Source organism: Dipodomys merriami, unplaced genomic scaffold (genome assembly GCF_024711535.1).
Source record: "Dipodomys merriami isolate MVZ:Mamm:240054 unplaced genomic scaffold, mDipMer1.0.p SCAF_303, whole genome shotgun sequence".
NCBI lineage: Eukaryota > Metazoa > Chordata > Mammalia > Rodentia > Heteromyidae > Dipodomys > Dipodomys merriami.
This window is the reverse complement of record NW_027204527.1, coordinates 946731-964525: the sequence shown is the minus strand read 5'-3', so window position 1 is coordinate 964525 and position 17795 is coordinate 946731.

Here is a 17795-nt window from a genome sequence, read left to right as displayed (position 1 = left end):
TTTATTGTATTGAGGAATGTTCCATGGATTCCTAATTTTTCCAAAACCTTCATCATAAAGGGGTGTTGGATCTTGTCGACTGCTTTTTCTGCGTCTATTGAGATAACCATGTGGTTCTTGTTCTTGCTCCTGTTGATGTGATGAATAATATTAATTGATTTGCGTATATTGAACCAGCTTTGCATCCCTGAAATGAATCCTGTTTGATCGTGGTGTATGATTGTTTGGATGAATTGTTGAAGTCGGTTGGCCAAAATTTTGTTGAGAATTTTTGCATCAATGTTCATCAAAGAAATCGGTCTATAGTTCTGTTTCTTTGATGAGTCCCTGCCTGATTGTGGGATGAGGGTTATGATGGCTTCATAGAACGTGTTCAGTAGTGAGCTTTCTCTTTCAATTTCATTGAAGAGTTGGAGGAGAATTGGTGAGAGCTCTGCTTTGAAGGCCTTGTAAAATTCCGCTGTAAAACCATCTGGTCCTGGACTTTTCTTAGCTGGGAGGTCTCTTATTGCTGTTTCTATTTCAATGCTTGATATGGGCCTGTTAAGATAGTTTAACTCATCTTGGTTTAGTTTTGGCATGTCAATATTTGCTAGGAAGAGGTCCATTTCTGCCAAGTTGTCAAACTTATTGGCATAAAGTTTTGAGAAGTATTCCCTTATAATGTTCTGAATCTTGGTTGTTTCCGTGGTGATGTTTCCATTCTCATCTCTGAGTTTATTAATTTGGGTGTGTTCTCTTCTTTTTCTGATAAGATTTGCTAAGGGTCTGTCAATTTTGTTAAGTTTTTCGAAGAACCAACTCTTTGTTTTGTTGATTCTTTCTATAGTTTTTTTGGATTCTAATTCATTTAATTCTGATTTAATTTTGATTATTTCTTTCTGTCTACTGGATTGGGGTTTATCTTGCTGCTCTTTTTCAAGGAGGTTTAGATGTGTCATTAAATTGTTAGTTTCAGATCTCTCCAATTTGTTGATGTAGGAGCTCAGAGCTATAAACTTGCCTCTGAGTACTGCCTTTGTTGTGTCCCAGAGGAGCTGGTAATTTGTGTGTTCATTTTTGTTGAATAGCATGAACATTTGCATTTCCTTTCTAATCTCTTCCATGACCCACTCTTGATTCAGCAGTGTGTTGTTTAGCCTCCATGTGATATCGGATTTTCTTTGGTGGCTTTTGGTGTTGAGTTCTAATTTTATCCCTTGTGGTCAGAGAGAATGAAGGGTATAACTTCAAAGTTTCTGAATTTAGACAAGTTTGCTTTGTGGCCTAGAATGTGGTCTATTTTAGAAAACGTTCCATGTGCTGCTGAGAAGAACGTGTATTCTGATGCTGCTGGGTGAAATGTTCGGTAAATGTCTGTTAAGTCTAGTTGATCTATGCAGCTGTTTAGATCTGCGGTTTCTCTGTTGAGTTTTTGCCGAGTTGATCTGTCTAGTGTGAAGAGTGGTGTGTTAAAATCCCCAACAATTAATGTCTTTGGATCTATATGGGATTTGAGGGAAAGTAGTGTATCTTTGATAAATTTGGGTGCTCCATTGTTTGGCGAATAGATATTTAGAATTGTAATATCCTCCTGAAGGAGAGATCCTTTAATTAGTATGTAGCGACCTTCTTTATCTCTTCTCACGATTTTTAATTTGAAGTCTATTTTATCTGATATTAGGATTGCAACTCCCGCCTGTTTATGAGGGCCGTTTGCTTGGTAGATTTTGTTCCAGCCTTTAAAATTGAAAATGTGTTTGTTTTTACGGGCAAGATGTGACTCCTGCAGGCAGCAGAGAGAAGGGTCTTGTTTTTTAGTCCAACTAGACAGTCTATGGCGCTTAATTGGAGAATTCAGTCCGTTAACGTTAAGAGATAGGACTGAGATGTATTTGGGAGTTCCTGCCATGTTATCTACCTTCTTGGGGGCTGCGAAAACTGGGTTCTTCCTATGGTTCTTTGATTCTCAGTTTGGGTGCTGTTTGTTGGCCTTTATTGTGGTCTTGTTGGATTTCTATGTGTAAGACATCTTTAAGAATCTTTTGTAGGGCTGGTTTGGTGGAGATGTATTGTTTCAATTTTTCTTTGCTGTGGAAGGTTTTTATTTGGCCTTCAGTTATGAAGGAGAGTTTAGCTGGGTACAGTATTCTTGGTTGATAGTTGTTTGTTTTTAGGGCATGGCATACATCATTCCAGGCTCTTCTTGCTTTGATTTTCTCTGCTGAGAAATCTGAGGTGATTCTAATTGGTTTCCCTTTATAGGTGATTACCCTTTTCTCCCTGACAGCTTGAAGGATCTTTTCCTTGTTCTGAACAAGGAGAATTACAAAATGTCATGTCAAAGCAAGCTTTACAATGTCGGTCTGGGGGGGGAGGGGGGTATGCCTGGGTGGGGGGGATGGGGGAGGCTGGGAAGGGAGGTGAAGGGTAAACAAAGGAGGAGGCTGCAATGCTTGGTAAGAAATGTATGCATTATCCTGCCAATGTAATTGTAACCCCTCTGTATAGTATGTTCTCAAATAAAATAAAATAAAATTTAAATTAAAAAAATGAAAAGAAGAAGATGAAGAAGAAGAAGAAGAAGAAGGTGAAGAAGAAGAAGAAGAAGAAGAAGAAGAAGAAGAAGAAGAAGAAGAAGAAGAAGAAGAAGAAGAAGAAGAAGAAGAAGAAGAAGAAGAAGAAGAAGAAGAAGAAGGAGGAGGAGGAGGAGGAGGAGGAGGAGGAGGAGGAGGAGGAGGAGGAGGAGGAGGAGGAGGAGGAGCAGCAGCAGCAGCAGCCGCAGCAGCAGCAGCAGCAGGAGGAGGCGGAGGAGGAGGAAGGAGGAGGAGGAGAGGAAGGAGAGGTAGGAGAGGAAAGAGAGGAAGCAGAGGAAGCAGAAGCAGCAGTAGAAGAAGCAGAAGCAGAGGAGGAGGAGGAAGAGGAGGAGGAGGAGGAGGAGGAGGAGGAGGAGGAGGAGGAGGAGGAGGAGGAGGAGGAGGAAGAGGAAGAAGAAGAAGATGAAGAAGAAGATGAAGGAAAAGAAGATGAAGGGGAAGAAGAAGAAGAAGAAGAAGAAGAAGAAGAAGAAGAAGAAGAAGAAGAAGAAGAAGAAGAAGAAGAAGAAGAAGAAGAAGAAGAAGAAGAAGAAGAAGAAGAAGAAGAAAGCAGCAGCAGCAAAGCATTCAGTATTTCAACATACAGGGAAACCTGGAATTTCAAATCATCATTTCTTAAATTGCACTAAGATTAGAATGTGCACAAGCTTACAGATGTGTTCACTTTTCTTTCATGGTCTCATTCTGTGCCAAATTGCTTCATTAATACTAAACACCATCCTAACTTTTAAAATTTAAATGTGTTTTCTGTTTTGATGAAAACTACCTTATATGAAGATAAAAATATCAGATTTCTCAAATAAATTACACATTTTACAAGTATAAGGCAGGTAGGGAGAATAACTTACACAAAATACTTAAAAAGATTGGTTTTCAGTTTATATGAAAAATATAAACTTCTAAAAATTACTTTGTGTTATTTGTGATGCAAATCTTTAGTAAATTAATAAATGGAAATTGGTGGAAAATATTTGGGTCACAACCTTTTGAGAAAAAGATAAGTTTTGTTTAACTTTTGTATCATCCAGTTCAATGAAAAATACTGTGCTATAATTACAAAGACATTTACAATAATCATCAAGCATGAATCACTCACAGTAATGACACTAAGAAATAAAGAAAAGTAAAATTAAGTAAGCAATTAAAGTAAACTTCTAGATTTGCCTTTTAAAAATTGTAAGTTAGAAAAAAGCAGCAATATAAATGATGAACTTCGTTATGATTTATTGTTTTTAAAATTTAGTTCCAGAATTAAAAGTGAATTAATTCAAGTTAGTTCAAGAATTTTGAATGTAGCTTCCTTTGTTAACAGATGATATCAGTGTATTCATAGACTAAGATAAGTGAATATTTTGGTAAAAATTCTAGTAGTAATTATTCATTGAACAAAAGAAAGATACAGAAGATCATTGCAATTGAAGTATAATCTTTTATGTTCTAATTTTAAATTTCTGAAATGTAGGTTAATTAAAAGTGCTTCTCCGATGCACAGATCAAATCTGAGGCTGTCAAGGAGGTTTTTGTATAATCATTAAGCAGACTGATTGGGATAGAAGCAATTTCATAGCAGAAGAGAAAAATCCAATCCATTTATTCTTCCTTTGTACCTGAAAATCATGCCATCTCAGTGAAAGCCATGTTATCTCTTTTATCAATTAATGTGAAAATTGGAGAGATTTTGACCTCTTAATGTTTATATTATTTACAATGGAAATTTGGTGAGGATTTTAACAGTCATTGCAATAAACTATGAGTAGAGCAATGGTAGATAATAATGCTACAATTTGCAGGAGGACTGGTGGTAATGTGGAGTTGAAAACAATGATTATCTTCAAAAAAACTAATGGCAGAAGAGTGGAGATTTACAGGAGCATGATAAAGTTTAGTTACAAAATATAGTAACAGAAATACAAGTTATTAAATGACCTTCCAGGTTAGAAATATTACAATACAAATGCAATATTGTGATCCATTTCAAAGGAGGAAATAAAACCAGAGGCAGAACATTGAGTAGTGGATTGGTATGGAAAAAGACAGAACATTACCAACACATGTTTTTAATTGGATACTAGGAAAGACATGAATAAAAAATGAAAATAAACCTTAGTGAACAAGGCAGGTTACAAGAGAATGTAACCTGCGCAGTTCCAGAGAGGTAGAGTTTGAGTAACCAGATGAACAATTAAAATCAATAAGAAATTGATCTTAAGGCTTTAAAGGAAAAAAAGAGTGCCTAGTGATAAAGGCATGCTACATTTACATTTCCTTCTAGATGTAATGTGATATTTAAAAAATAGTGTTTTTACAGTTGTTTTGTGGCCTTGAGAATTGAACTACTCTTCTTATGTCTACTTGGTGTTCCTGAACCACTGAGATGTATTCGAGTCCCAATGCCCAACCACTGAATACTATATATACATATTTTTTTCTAGGACTTGAGCTTGAACACAAGGACTCACATTTCTGCTTTATTTTTTTTGTTTTTTTTTTTTAAATAAGTTGTTCTACCACCTGAACCACACTCCCACAGTCTCACATCTGGTTTTTCACTGGTTATTAGGGATAAGAGTCTTGGATTTTTTTTGTCTGAACTCCCTTTGAACCTTGATTCTCAGATCTCAGACTCATGAGTATCTACTATTATATGTCTGAGTCACTGGCAACAGTTAAATACTGCAAATCATTGCCTGAACTTTGGAAGGCAATTTGGCTTTATTAACACTGTTGAAAGGCAATTTCATGACCCTGAAATCTCACTATATGCTGTACACCCTGAAGCAAATAATGTCCTTGTGTATCAGGAGAAGTGGAATCAGAATTCTCCCAGAAGTTTTACTCATTGTTGCCCAGTGCCGGGAACTTCCAATATCCATTGACAGTGGGATACATTTCAGCTGCATGAATCCAATTGGGTAAATTCTGATGAATAAAGTTAACAACAAAAAAGTCCAAAGGAATACACAACATCTTCAATTCTGTAAATTTAAAATACAGCTTAAAGATGAATAGCAAAATCCTGAAGAATGCAATTAAATGAATAGAAGACAATTTAGGACACTGGTTACTGTTGATAATAAAATTCACAGGATTAAAGAAGAGTTCTTCAGTCTTAAGCTAAGTTGCAAATATATTAGATTTATTTTGTCATCATTATTTAAGCAGACATCTAAGTTATATACAGAGGTTAAGGTTATGTTTTACAACTTTAAAAAACCTAAATGAATGCAGTCCTATCCCCCTATCACATATATAAGCATAAGTGATGTTGTACTCCTTTCAAAAGGCAGAGTTAGAATTAAGGGCAGGATTGAGCAATTACTACACGATTTGTGACCTGGAAATTTCTAAGAGGAGATAATAATATCCAGTCCCTAATGCTGCCATGAGAACTGAAAGAAATAATGAATGCAAATTGCCCCTGGAATGCCTGGCCCATAGACCCTGAGAGAGAGAGAGAGAATCAGCATGAAGCAGATGAACTCTCCTTCACTGAAAGCATTTCCCACAGAAGAGATCATCTGCTTGCTGCAGCAACTGCAGTGTAGGAGAAATTGTCAGATTGGGAGTGAAAAATTCTATGGAAGCTTTGCTTCCAATAAATAGCATTGAGAAAGCAGCGGTTTTTCCTACTCAGGCATGCATTTACACAGGGAGGGAGGATGTGTGATAGAAGATGCTAGCTCTTCCCACAAAGACACTTTCACCCTTAGATGATTTGTCATTGTATGCAGAACCCAGTGGCAGATTTATCCCTCAGAATTCAAGTTGCCCAATAATGGTTCAGGTGAAAGCATTTCAGTAATGCCATAAAGTGGGAACGCATAAATGACAGTCTGTTATTGGATGACAAGCACCAGCTCTGTGACTTTGTGACTTTGTATAGATTCTGCATTCTTGAGCTCCAGGAGAAAAAAATAATAATAACAAGCGTATGTAAATTTCAAGCTGATGCTATAAAAAACATGATGTAAGAAATAACAATCTATGGGCTGGGACGGTGGCTCAGTGGTAGAGTGCTTGCCTCCCATGCATGAGGCGTTGGGTTTGATTCCTCAGCACCACATAAACAGGAAAAGCCAGAAGTGGCACTGTGGCTCAAATGGTAGAGTGCTAGCCTTGGGCTGAAGAGCTGAGGGACAGCACCCAGGCCCAGAGTTCAGGCCCCACCACCTCCCCCTCCCAAAAAAGAAGGAAGCACAATCTAGGTAAACAGTTTAAGATAATTATCACAATGCAGAAGCAATTTCATACAATGACATAACTATAATTGGGGAAAGAATTGTCACATATAAATGTATATGCATGCATACGTTCACATTAGATATGTAATTATATATAAATGTATATTTCTTTGTATATATAAAATATGTGTGTGTATTCTTAGTATTAGAAAATGAATGTTTTACTTATTGTAGGGAAACTTGTTTTTCACTTTGCTTTCATTACACACTATAATCAGTAGGTTGATTGATGAATGTTTATAATTCAAGGATTGATATGTGATGAGATGTGGGGGGGGGATCTCAATTACAAATACCTAAAAACCTGTGAACAATATTATATGAAGCATTACCTTGGGTTAGGGGTAAACAATAAAGCAGCATCTGCATCATGTGCCAGGCCTTGCAGTGGTCACTACCTCAGGTCACTCCCCCTGAGGAGTTAAGTGTAAATTTTGAATTACTTCTTTAAAATATTGGTGAAATGATAATGCTGGTTTGTACCTTCTAAGGATTTAAAGACTACTAAAAACAGGAGAATCTATAGAAACGACTTATACTTTAGTTCTCTATTGTTAATGTTCTTTAGATACACACTCAAATTTCACACACAGAAAGTAAGTTGTTTCCTCATTTTTAACTGTATAAGGAATAATATCACATGAACTTATGAAAACATAAAAAATTATTTGTATTTTTGCCATATAGTTTTTATTTTCCATCAAAATGATAGCTTTGATGAAGCAAGATTAACGAGGGAGAGGTAACAAGTTTGAGAAGAAATGTACTTATTATCTTACTTATGTAACTCTAATCCCTCTGTAAATCACCTTGATAATAAAAAATGCATTACCTATTAAAAAATCTAATACTGTAAAATATTCATGAATTACCAGGAATATTCTTTGACAAGCCAGAAAAAATTCTCACCATATTACATAATTTAAATTCATTTTATTATATTTTAAAATATATGAATAAGTAGTTGTACAGAGCTAATAATTCTGTAAGTCAGGTTATGAGTGCAGTGTATCTTGATCAGTGTCACCCTTTCCAACATTCTCCCTCATCTTCTCCTCCCATCATTACCTGCAAGTAACATAGTTCCATTATGAATGAATGAGTGAATAAGTGATAAGCTGTACTTAATGAATATTTGAATTTCACTATATTTGGACCTAAACCTCGACTACATCACAAGAAAGTTAGATTTTGATTAGGTATGTTGGTAATTGAAAAAGTGAAAAAACCCTCAAAAATGATAAAACAAACAAACAAACAATATTGGCTTTAAATAAATTTTTATCTTTTGAAGATATTAAATGTGACTATCCCTTGTTATCACTATATTTGCTTTTGGTATGCAGCACCTTGTATATACATTTATCTAATTTGGGGAGGGGAAGGAGAATAACAAAATGCTAAAATAAGGACACAGGATGACCTATTGTAACAATGATATTCACAAGACACTATATTGTCTTTAAGTCTTTAGTTCACTTATTTATTGGGCAGTGGTTTCTTTGAGGATTTGTTTTTGGGTGATTTAATGTTTTGAGTTCCAAGTATATTTTAGATATGAGACCCTTGTCCCTGGTATGGCTAGTGAAGATCTTCTCCCAATCCGTGGGCTTTCTATTGATCTTGCTAGCTATATCCTTTGCCATGCAGAAGCTCTGTAACTACATGCAATCCCATATGTCCAACCTTTCTTTGATTTGTTGTGTTTGAGGGTCTCTATTAAGAATATTTCAGCCTGCGCCAAGGAGACCCAGGGTTTCTCCTATCCAATCCAGTAATGTTTTCAGAGTGTCTGCTTTGACTCCGAGATTTGGCCCATTTGGAGTTGATTCTGGTGCAGGTGAAAGATAAGGATCTAGCTTTAGTTTTCTACAAGTAGTTAACCCATTTTGCCAGCACCATTTACTGAAGAGCCTGTCTTTCTTCAATTCTATGTTTTTAGATCCCTTATCGAAGATTGGATGGCTATAGGACTGTAGGTTCATTTCTGGGTTTTCGATTCTGTTCCATTGGTACTGAGGTCTGTTCTTTTGGAAAGAAGGATGGTCAATAGACACATGAAGAAATGCTCAACCTCAACATTAAGATACCACCTCACCCCAGTGAGAATGGCAAAAATTAAGAAATCTAAAAACAACAGATGCTGGAGGGGATGTGGACAGAAGGGAACCATACTTCATTTTTGGTGGGAATGTAAACTTGTTCAACCACTTTGGAAAGTGTTATGGAGGTTCCTCAAAAGACTCCACATAGAGATCCCCTATGACGCAGCAATCCCAATTTTTGGCATTTACGAACAAGACCATACTAAAGCTGCCAGCACAACTATGTTTATTGCAGCATTATTTACCATAGCTAAGATATGGAACCAACCCAGATGCCCCTCAGTAAAAGAATGGATCAAGAAAATGTGGTATATATACACAATGGAATTCTATGCTTCCATCAGAAAGAATGACATTGCCCCGTTTGTTAGGAAATGGAAAGACTTGCAAAAAATTATATTAAGTGAAGTAAGCCAGGCCTAAAGAAACATAGGTCCTATGGTTTCCCTTATTTGCAATAACAAGTATATGTCTGAGACAAGCAGAAAAAGTCTGGTAAGTTGATGTTAGGTGAAATGAACCCTAAGATACGTATTCAAATGTTTTTTTTTCTTTTTAACATTTGTTTCTAACGCATTTATAAGATTATTTCCTTGTTGCTTTGCATGTCCCTCCCCCATGGTATAACCCCTGCTTTCACTGTATTTGATGTTGTTATAATTTGTGGAGGGGAAAGGGAAAAACAAGTCGTTTAAATAAGGATACAGGTGGACCCGTTGCAACAATGAAAATACAAGTTGTTATGTCAAAAACAAACTTTACAACTTTGGTGGTGAGGGGAGGGAGGATTGGGTAAGGGGGGCGGGGGGAGGCTGGGAAGGGATGGGAAGGGGAAACAAAGGAGGAGGCTACAATGCTTGCTAAGAAATGTGCTCATTCAAACCTACAGCCAGCATTATACTCAATGGTGAAAAACTAAAGCCATTTCCTCTTAACTCAGGAACAAGACAAGGATGCCCACTCTCTCCACTTCTCTTCAATCTAGTATTAGAATGCCTAGCTACAGCAATAAGACAAGATGCAGACATAAAGGGGATCAAAATGGGGAAAGAAGAAATAAAACTCTCCCTCTTTGCAGAAGACATAATTTTGTATTTAAAGAATCCCATAGACTCCACTCCCAAATTACTCAAGCTGATTCAAAACTTTGGCAAAGTAGCAGGTTATAAAATTAACCCCCAAAAATCAATGGCTTTTCTGTATGCCAACAATGAGAAAAGTGTGGCTGAAATTACGAAAGCAACTCCATTTGTAATAGCCCCACAAAAAATAAAATACCTAGGAATTAACTTAACCAAAGAAGTGAAGGACCTCTATGATGAAAACTTTAAAATCTTGAAAAAGGAAATCAACACAGAACTTAAAAAATGGCAAAACCTCCCATGCTCCTGGATTGGCAAGATTAACATCGTGAAAATGGCAATACTTCCCAAGGCTATCTACAAATTTAACGCGATACCTATCCAAATTCCACCCTCATTCTTCAAGGAAATAGAGGAGGCAATCCAAAAATTCATATGGAACAATAAAAGACCCCGAATAGCAAAAACGCTCCTCAACGGAAAGAACACTGCTGGAGGAATATCAATACCAAATTTCAAACTCTACTATAAAGCCATAGTAATCAAAACAGCTTGGTATTGGCATAAGAACAGACCTCAGGACCAATGGAATAGAATTGAAAACCCAGAAATGAACCTACACACCTATAGCCATCTAATCTTCGATAAGGAAGCTAAAACAATAGAATGGAAGAAAGACAGCCTCTTCAGTAAATGGTGCTGGCAAAATTAGTTAACTACATGTAGAAAACTAAAGCTAGATCCTTATATATCACCCTGCACCAGAATCAACTCCAAATGGATCAAAGACCTTGAACTCAAAGCAGACACTCTGAAAACATTACAGGATGGAATAGGAGAAACCCTAGGTCTCCTTGGCTCAGGTCGAAATTTTCTGAATAGAGAGCCGGAAGCACAACAAATCAAAGAAAGGTTGGACAAATGGGATTGCATAAGATTGCAGAGCTTCTGCAGGGCAAATGACAGAGCTGGCAAGATCAATAGAAAGCCCACGGATTGGGAGAAGATCTTTAATAGCCATACAACGGCCAAGGGTCTCATATCTAAAATATACTTGGAACTCAAAAAATTAAACCACCCAACAACAAATCCTCAAAGAAACAACTGCCCAATAAATTACTGGGCGAAAGACTTAAAGAGAAGCTTCTCTGAAGAAGAAAGAAGGATGGCCAATAGACACATGAAGAAATGTTCAACATCCCTAGCCATAAAAGAAATGCAAATCAAAACAACATTGAGATATCACCTCACTCCAGTTAGAACAGCAAAAATCAAGAACTCTAACAACAACAGATGCTGGAGGGGATGTGGACAGAAAGGAACCTTACTTCATTGTTGGTGGGAATGTAAACTTGTTCAACCACTTTAGAAAGCAGTATGGAGGTTCCTCAAAAGACTTCACATAGATCTCCCCTATGATCCAGCAATCCCACTTTTGGGCATTTACCCAAATGTTTACAAACAAGACAACACTAAAGCTACCAACACAACTATGTTTATTGCAGCATTATTTACCATAGCTAAGACATGGAACCAACCCAGATGCCCCTCAGTAGATGAATGGATCAAGAAAATGTGGTATATATACACAATGGAATTCTATGCCTCCATCAGAAAGAATGACATTTCCCCATTTGTTAGGAAATGGAAAGGTTTGGAAAAAATTATATTAAGTGAAGTAAGCCAGGCCCAAAGAAGCATAGGTCCCATGGTTTCCCTTATTTGCAGTATCTAGTATAGGTATGAGTCAAGCGGAAAAGGTCAGATAATGTGATGTTAGGAAAATGAACCCTTAAATATGTATTTTAATGTTTTCATTTCTTTCATGCATGTGTTTCTAACGCATTTATAAGATTATTTCTTTGTTGCTTTGTATGTCCCTCCCCCACAGTGTAACCCCCGCTTTCACTATATTTGATGTCAGTATAACATGTGGAGGAGATGGGGTCAAACAAGTCGTTTAAGGATTCAGGTGGACCTGTTGCAACAATGAGAAGTACAAAATGTCATGTCAAAACCAGCTTTACAATGTCGGTGTGGGGGGGGGAGGGGGGTATAATTGGGTGGGGGGAGGGGGGTAAAATTGGGTGGGGGATGGGGGAGGCGGGGAAGTGAAGTGAAGGGTAAACAAAGGAGGAGGCTGCAATGCTTGGTAAGAAATGTATGCATTATCCTGCCCATGTAATTGTAGCCCCTCTGTACAGTATGTTCTCAAATAAAATAAAATACAATTAAAAAAAAAAAAAGAAATGTGCTCATTATCTTGGCCATCTAATTGTAACCCCTCTTAACAGTATTTTCACAATAAAAATAAATAAAAATTTTAAAAAATAAATCAAATATTAGTTTATCAAAAAAAGTCACTGTATTGACAATGAACTTTACAACTTGGAGAGGGGGTAGGGGAGTGGGGGAAGGGATTGTAGGAGAAAAACAATAGAGAGTTAATAATGCTGGACAAGAAATGTACTCATTACTTACTCATGTGACTGTAACTCCTCTGTACTGCATCTTTAAACTAAAATAAAATTTTAAAATATTAAAAAAGAATTTGCAAAGGAAAAATTTTAGGTGTTTTATTTTATTAATTACTTGTATGTTATTTTACAAGGTTGTCTTTATTCATGCTCCTGGGATTTAATTTGCGTCACTACACAATTCTCTTTCCTCATTCTTTAATCTTTATCTTTGCTACATTTCTCACAGCTATTGAATAGTCTTTGTAGAGTTACATTATTTATAAGTTCCCTGCTCTTGAAAGTAAGCTATATGTACTGCCCAAAATATATATGTAACCATGATACTTCATTTGGTTTATTTTAAAGAGAAATTCTACTATAGACATAGAAAAATATATTATCATTATTACAATTGCATTGTTTCATGCAGAAACGTAAAACTACTACGATAAATAAGAAGCAAGGTTGTTCTAATTAAACATATAATGTAATATAGAGTATGATAAAAACATTTAAAGTGAAAATTACTATTGCACATGGTAAAGTGTATCTGTATTGAACATCATTCCAGTGCCTTTGATAATTAAATTATAGTGTGAACCAAAATGTATGTATATAATAAATTGATACTAATAGTTATTGATATCAAAGAATGAGTGATATACATAACCCTGGTTCTTAATATATATTTTGTGTTTTCAGCATCTTCATAAACACATCTTATTTTGAAAAATAGGATTATTGTTTACATATTACCATTACCAGATTGCATACAAGGTTTATATGTAATTAATGTTACTAAAGTAATTGTAATGCAATGAAAGAGTAGAATTATTATATGATCCTTAAAGCCATTCTTAAATTGATATTTATTTTATGTACTTGACAAGAAGATTGTCTTTATTAAAGATTCAGAATTAACTAACAATTATAAGTCCTTAGTATGCTATCAAAATGTAATAGTTACATGAGGCTTAGAATGAATGTATGTATGCATGTATATGTGTGTATAAATGTATATTTAAACATGAATATGCATATATAATCATTTTAATAATGAAATTTGTGCATACTGGCACATAATATTAGCATGGAAATTTAATAAAACTATAACCTTTTTCTATACCTAAACTATAGGTGTTATTCATACATGGATTAAAATTATAGGTCTATTTTTTTCTTTCTAAACCTTCAGAGAAACTTGTTAGTCATTTATAGTCCTATGTTTCAATTTGATGGGGAAATCTCCACTACTTCCCTGAACCCCAGATCCCTATATTTTTATTTTAAAAATAGATCTTCTTTCATTAGACTTCTAAGTTAAGCTACTAATAAAATATTTTAATGAATCGAGACTATATGTTTCCATTTGCATTCTTATTAGAAATATTAATTCATCTAAAGTCTAAATCATTATTAAAAATTAAAAGCATAAAATTGTGTATATAAAGAAATATATCATGTTTCTTGACATACAAAACTATACTTCTTAGCCTTTATTAAATAGCATATATAGTAGTAAATAATTTGGTACAAAAACAGTAAATGGAAAGGTTTGGAAAAAATTATATTAAGTGAAGTAAGCCAGGCCCAAAGAAGCATAGGTCCCATGGTTTCCCTTATTTGCAATATCTAGTATAGGTATGAGTCAAGCGGAAAAGGTCAGATAATGTGATGTTAGGAAAATGAACCCTTAAATATGTATTTTAATGTTTTCGTTTCTTTCATGCATGTGTTTCTAACGCATTTATAAGATTATTTCTTTGTTGCTTTGTATGTCCCTCCCCCATAGTGTAACCCCCGCTTTCACTATATTTGATGTCAGTAAAACATGAGGAGGAGATGGGGACAAACAAGTCGTTTAAGGATTCAGGTGGACCTGTTGCAACAATGAGAAGTACGAAATGTCATGTCAAAACCAACTTTACAATGTCGGTGTGTGGGGGGGTATGATTGAGTGGGGGGAGGGGGGAGGCTGGGAAGGGAGGTGAAGGGTAAACAAAGGAAGAGGCTGCAATGCTTGGTAAGAAATGTATGCATTATCCTGCCCATGTAATTGTAGCCCCTCTGTACAGTATGTTCTCAAATAAAATTAAATTAAATTAAAAAAAAAAGAAATGTATGCATTATCCTGCCCATGTAATTGTAGCCCCTCTGTACAGTATGTTCTCAAATAAAATAAAATTAAAAAAAACAGTAAAGAAATAGTATGCCATGTTAAAATATCAGTTAATTCATTGACTTTACATTTAGTGATAGAAGACTTGAATTATTCAAGATGAAGCTATTAAAAATTCATAGTACTTCATATTTTAAAGTTATTGATTAATGTCGTTGGTAAAGAACACTATTATATCTGATTACATCAAGGTCATCTATTGGAACAAGACCAAGATACAAAATTTTACATATGAACTATGAGAAGCTGATACATAATTCATTTTTAACAGATAACATAAAGTTTAACCCCTTGGAGAATCTGAAGGTAATATTCCTGTTCTTCTGACAATTTTTATACTGGCAATTTGGCAATTTGGAAAATGCCATGTTTTACTACAACCTATTCTTGTGCTATGACATGAATTAATGCATACTTACCTTACTATTCCTATGGGGGAGGGGGAAAGAATTTGAATTATGCACAAGAAAGAGAGTTTGTAAAATTAAATTAGTCAAAATATTTCTCCCCTTCACTAGCCATACAACGGACAATGGTCTCATATCTAAAATATACTTGGAACACAAAAAATTAAGCCACCCAACAACAAATCCTCAAAGAAACAACTGCCCAATAAATAAGTGGGCAAATGACTTAAAGACAAACTTCTCTGAATAAGAAAGAAGGATGGCCAATAGACACATGAAGAAATGATCAACCTCCCTAGCCATAAAAGAAATTCAAATCAAAACAATATTGAGATACCACCTCACACCAGTTAGAATGGCAAAAATCAAGAACTATAAAAACAACAGATGCTGGAGGGGATGTGGACAGAAGGGAACCATACTTCATTGTTGGTGGGAATGTAAACTTGTTCAACCACTTTGGAAAGTAGTATGGAGGTTCCTCAAAAGACTGCACATAGAGCTCCACTATGACCCAGCAATCCCACTTTTGGGCATTTACCCAAATGTTTACAAACAAGACCACACTAAAGCTACCAGCACAACTATGTTTATTGCTGCATTATTTACCATAGCTAAGATATGGAACCAACCCAGATGCCCCTCAGTAGATGAATGGAACAAGAAAATGTGGTATATATACACAATGGAATTCTATGCCTCCATGAGAAAGAATGACATTGCCCCATTTGTGAGGAATTGGAAAGACTTGGAAAAATTATATTACGTGAAGTAAGCCAAGCCCAAAGAAACATAGGTCCTATGGTTTACCTTATTTGCAATATCTAGTATATATATGAGTCAAGCAGAAAAGGTCAGATAAGGTGATGCTAGGAAAATGAACCCTAAGAAATGTATTTAAATATTTTTTTCTTTCATGCATTTGTTTCTAAAGCATTTATAAGATTATTTCTTTGTTGCTTTGTATGTCCTTCCCCCACAGTATAATCCCTGCTTTTACTGTATCTGATGTCGGTATAATTTGCGGAGGGGAAGGGGAAAACAAGTCGTTTAAATAAGGATACAGGTGGACCCGTTGCAACAATGAGAAGTACAAGTTGTCATGTTAAAAATGAACTTTACAACTTTGGTGGGGGGGGTGAGGAGGATTGGGTGGGGGGCGGGGGGAGCCTGAGAAGGGATGGGAAGGGTAAACAAAAGAGAAGGCTATATTGCTTGATAAGAAATGTACTCACTATTTGCCCATGTAATTGTAACCCCTCTACACAGTATGTTCACAATAAAAAATAAAAATTAAAAAAACTGATTATGATGCTACTTTGTTTGCAAAAACTATTTTAGGAAGGTGGAATTTTCCACTTAAATGGCAGAGGTTCACAGATTCTGCTGAAGAAACATGGTAGTACAATGTTTTAGACCTGCTACACCATGTCTTTGTTATCAGTATTGGTTTTATAAGTTCTCCCTATGCAGTTATGAAACTAGAATAATGCAGATCAAGAAGATTAAATAATGTTTCTTGGGGAAATGCTGTTTGAATTTTGCCCTCTGCCCTTCAACCCATTATGCCCTCTAGGAATGTCCTATTTATCTGTGTACTCCTTGTCAAATTTTGAATACTTAATTACCTTGTAGGTTATTTTAGGTTGATTTTTCCTCTAACAAATTTATGAAAGTGCACCTCATGTTCTTAAATGCTCCTCTAGTGCCTTCCTGACAACAGCACTCATGGTTAACCTGAAAATAAGTGAGCTATTTACATTGCCCCATCTCAATACTTGTTTCGAAAACTCCATAGTGTACAACTACTTATCTTGGGAACTTCGAGACAGCAGTGATCTTCTTTATATATGATGGAAATTTGTATCCCCTTCTGAGTAATATCTCTTCCATGAATATTCTACTCATTTGCAACTGACTCAAATATCAAATAGACATCTTTAATTTAGAAATTGAAATGGAACTATTGATATATATGCTGGTAAACATGTAGCTATACCAATGATGTTCCACTTGCTACCTTACATAATGTCATTAACCTCCTTAAATGCTTTCTAATATAATCATCTCCATCTTTTTATAAATACCCTTATTTTCTATTAGAAAATCTATTACACTTTACTTTCAACATACTTCAAATCTCTCTAGCATGTCTTACATAAACTACTGAAATAGTTCCTGGTATGCATTTGCAGCCATTGTCAAATCATCCTTCAATATCTTATCCACAAAACAGAAATTGTATTGTGAAACTACATTATATAATACAATTGGAATTAATTTAAGATAATTTCTGAACTTCAAAGAAAAAATGCTTACGACGTTTTTTAAAATTCATAATAAACGTGAATGATCAACCTGGCTTCTAACTACATTCCTGAGGATATTTTATACTGTACTCCATTAGATTGCTCTTGTGTAAGTCATCATATTGCTTCTTATCTGTATGGATTTACAGTTCATGCTTCATATGTTGCAGAAACAGTGGTAGAATATATTCAATATTTAGAAGGGTATTCTAATCCACCCATCAATATTTTAGTATTCTTTCATCTTACTTAGCTGTTCAGTAATGGTGAAAAAAACTCTTATAAAATAACATCCATTTGATTTATTTTTAAAAGTTGTTCACTCTAACTTCAACCCTGGAGTATAATAAAGACATTTATTTCCTACTTACAAGTGTAAGTCAAATTTAGCACAAGGTTAGAAGAAAATATTTTAAACAAATATCAGTGGTTGAAGT